Source organism: Chrysemys picta, chromosome 8, assembly GCF_011386835.1.
Source record: "Chrysemys picta bellii isolate R12L10 chromosome 8, ASM1138683v2, whole genome shotgun sequence".
NCBI lineage: Eukaryota > Metazoa > Chordata > Testudines > Emydidae > Chrysemys > Chrysemys picta.
The window spans coordinates 19,256,745-19,260,429 of NC_088798.1; positions in this window are offsets into that span (position 1 = coordinate 19,256,745).

The window sequence follows — 3,685 nt, forward strand, 5'->3', positions numbered from 1 at the left end:
ACTGAAGTCAATGAACAGGCTCCAGTAGGACTTCAACGGGAATAGGAGATGAGACCTCTTGAAAATTATGGCCTACGTGTAGATTAGATCTTTTGGTATTTCCCCTGGCCTAAAAGATAAGGAAAGCACGGCTAGACTAACACTTCTGGTATGTTAACCTTTTTGGGGCATCATTTGTTACATTCTTTCAAAACCATGTGGTCCAAATTTGAGCTTTCAAAATAGACAGCAAAACTACCCTGCAACTCTACTCAATTTAAAGTTTGGGGAGATGTGTCAATTATGAATCACTACCCAAATGACATCATCTAATGCAGTCAATAATTAATGACCTTTGCAAAGCATCTTTTTGACTGGTCCTGTCTTCCTAGAAGATTTGCAGTGTCTTTGGTACTACTACTTACCATTATAATTCACAGTTCCACAGTGCTGTTGTGAATGTTAGAATGTTTCCTTGGTTTCACAGGCCTTCCTTCCTTCCAAGCTAATATTGTTCTATAATTATTGTCTTGTGATGATCCTGAGTCTTGGTTCTGACCTCTTCCCTGAAATTTGAATCTGTGTTTGAACGTCTCAGTCAGTCCCTATAAACTGGAGCGTCAGATATGGACACACTTGACTTTGGACAAAATATCAGATCTGAGGCCGAGCCAAACTTGGGTGTCTCTCTGATTACTATGGTATATCATACAAAGGAGGAGATATCTTCCCAACACCAATTTTCATCTAGAATAGAACTTGAACTCACAACCCTGGGACTGAGTGAGAATCTGACCAGCCCAAGTAAAGGATATGCAGGCTTTGATTCTGCACTGCTTTGTACACTTTGTAAACACTTGTGCAAAATGGGTGTAACCTCTCTCCCAAATCAGAACGCTAGTACACCTCTACCCCGATATAACGCTGTCCTCGGAGCACTGCTTTACCGCTTTATATCCGAATTCGTGCTATATCCGGTCGCGTTATATCGGGGCAGAGGTGTATTTAAACAAAGTCCTTTTGGACAGTGTAAATGACTATACAACGGGGGCAAGGCAGTGGAGGATCAGATCCAAAGTGTATTATGACACTCTTCTATGGAAAATGACTCTGTCTTTGGAATAATTAAAGCAAAGCATAATACGAGAGCTGGAAAGGTTCACAGTTTAAAACAATGCTGCAAATATTCTTCTATAACACAAGTGTCCAGACAACATATTTCTATCTTGACATGTCATGTGGCATTAATAACTGGGCATTATTTATTGAGCCTGCTTATTTATTGTGACGCTTGGTTTATTTTTATTTACGTCAATGTCTTTTATTTACTCCTTAAACTCTTTGAAGGGATTGTATCTTTTTGTGTGCATACCGAGCACCGAACATAATGGGTACCAGATTCTGACCGGGCCTCCGGAGTGCTTTTACAATTTAAGTGCAAAATCATAATTTTGAAAATTATAGACATTTGTACATGTGGTGTTAGTTTGCAATGACTGAACATTTGCCACAAGAATTGTACCTCTGCACTCCATGAAATAGGATACAGTGATGCAATATTTCCAAGCCATACAGCAGGGTTAGTGTTTTCTTCTGCAGCTCACATTTATCTTTCCAAAGCAGTCACTTCCAGGAAACTAATTTCAATTATGGGAGTTATTTATCCAATAACTTATCTGTGGAAACAGGCAAATTCAGATGCAGTGTTTTGCGCTGGACATAGCTTGCACTGAAAATATATTTATTCACAGGAGACCAAATGTTGCTCTCATTTCTACTGGCTTGGGTCCATTGAAGCCAACTGAGTTGGTGAAATGGAGAACTGAATTTGGCCCTGTGTATTAAATGGAAAAATTGCAGATATGTGAAATAAGCGTATTACTCTATTCAGTAAACATTGCCTAATTCCCCAAACATCCTTCCTTCCCTGACTCACTGCTACCTTGCTCACCTTAAAGAACGTAAGGGACAGGAGGCTTGTCTCATGAAAGGTGACCAAGCACTTTGAGTGAACTTAGCTTCTACCAAGAGACACTTTCCCACATCTTGATTCACGAGCCCAAATTCTGGTTTACATCCTGTGCAGTCTAGCTGGATCTTAGGTGCTTCCATGGATGGTTAGGTGTCTCAGCCATTTGTAGCCCCGCTCTCACTAATTCCAACATGTACAGAGGCACTAGACCAGTTTGTATAGTGGGGGTGCTGAGCACCATTGAACCAAACTGTAAACCCTGTATATAATGGAAACCACTTCAAGACAGGGAGTGCAGCAGCATCCTTAGTTCTAGCACGTATGGACATGCATTCAGCTTATAAGCAGCCACAGAACTATGGAAGGAACTTAAGAAATGAAGGACTGGAAATGCAATACTGCAGAGGTCAGGCTCCCCAGTTGCATATGTCAAAGCAATGATATGATCTACAGTGTGAAATGGAGAGAGGCTAACTTCCTCTTCAGCTATCTCTCCCTAAGTTGGACATGACCTGAACCTTACCAGAGATGAGAACATCAGCCAGGTCTGCAGCTGTGCAAAGGTAGCTAAAGGCAAACCAAACCAGTAGGAGTTATGCTATACTTTTCTCAGCTGGCTATCACTCTTATTATTGTCTGTAGGGTAAATCGCCTTTCCTTTTGGGGCTGGACTGGAGGATTTTTCAGTGTTATGATGGCAACTCCCCAAAGAGACACATGAGGCAGCTGCTAGGTTTTACATATCTTCACTGAAATAGCATAGCGGCATAATATCGAAGGGCACAATGGGAGAGTTGTACAGGAAATGGAATTTGCCACCTGCAGAAAATTTCACATTTCTGAAAAACGTCATGCCGAATTGGAACGAAGAGTTGGATCTGCAATAGGTGAATTTTACCTTGGCTTTTGGAGTTTCACATTATTTTTGCAATGTGTAACCAGTGCTAATTCTGCATTGTAGCATAGCATCACTATTGACTGCTTAATCACATACAGCCAACCACACAACCACCTGAATGTAACAAAAGGGCGTCTGCTTGGACCTCTGCCTCATCATCCATAAGACAGCATGGTCTGAAGGATTGACAGGTGAGATCCTCAGCCCTGTATAATCTCCTTTACTTTACTCTGGAGGTACAAAGCAGACTTGCACCTGACTTACATGGCCAGGTGAGGATGCCCTTGGTGTGAGTGAATCCCCAGAGTCAGTATTTACATCACCACCTCAATCGGCGTCTGGCATAGTGTGCGTAGCCACTACATTGCTGTCCTGCTGATCCTCAGCAGCCGGAACAGCCTCAGGGAGGCCATCCGTAGCTGGTGTAAGTTTAAGGCTAAGATTTAGTCACCGGTATTTTTAGTAAAAGTCACAGACAGGTCACGGGCAGCAAACAAAAATTCACGGCCCGGGACCTGTCCATGACTTGGACTATATACCCCTGACTAAATCTTGAGTGCCCTGGAGGAGGAACTCTAGGGGGGGCTCTGGGGCAGGGGGTGGCCCTGAGATGTCACTGGTGCTCCAGGGGGAGGGGTGTGTGTGACTCAAGACCGCTGCTGCTAGGGGGGCTGGGGTTAGTCGACCAGCGGCTGGGGACGGGTCACATGCCCCTCCCCAGATGCCTGGGGGGGCACATTCAGCAAGGAACCACAGAGGCGAAAGGAGCAGAACATGGGACTGTCAGGCAGCCCCACACTGGCAGCTCCTCCGGCGTGGCTGTACTGCCCCCAACC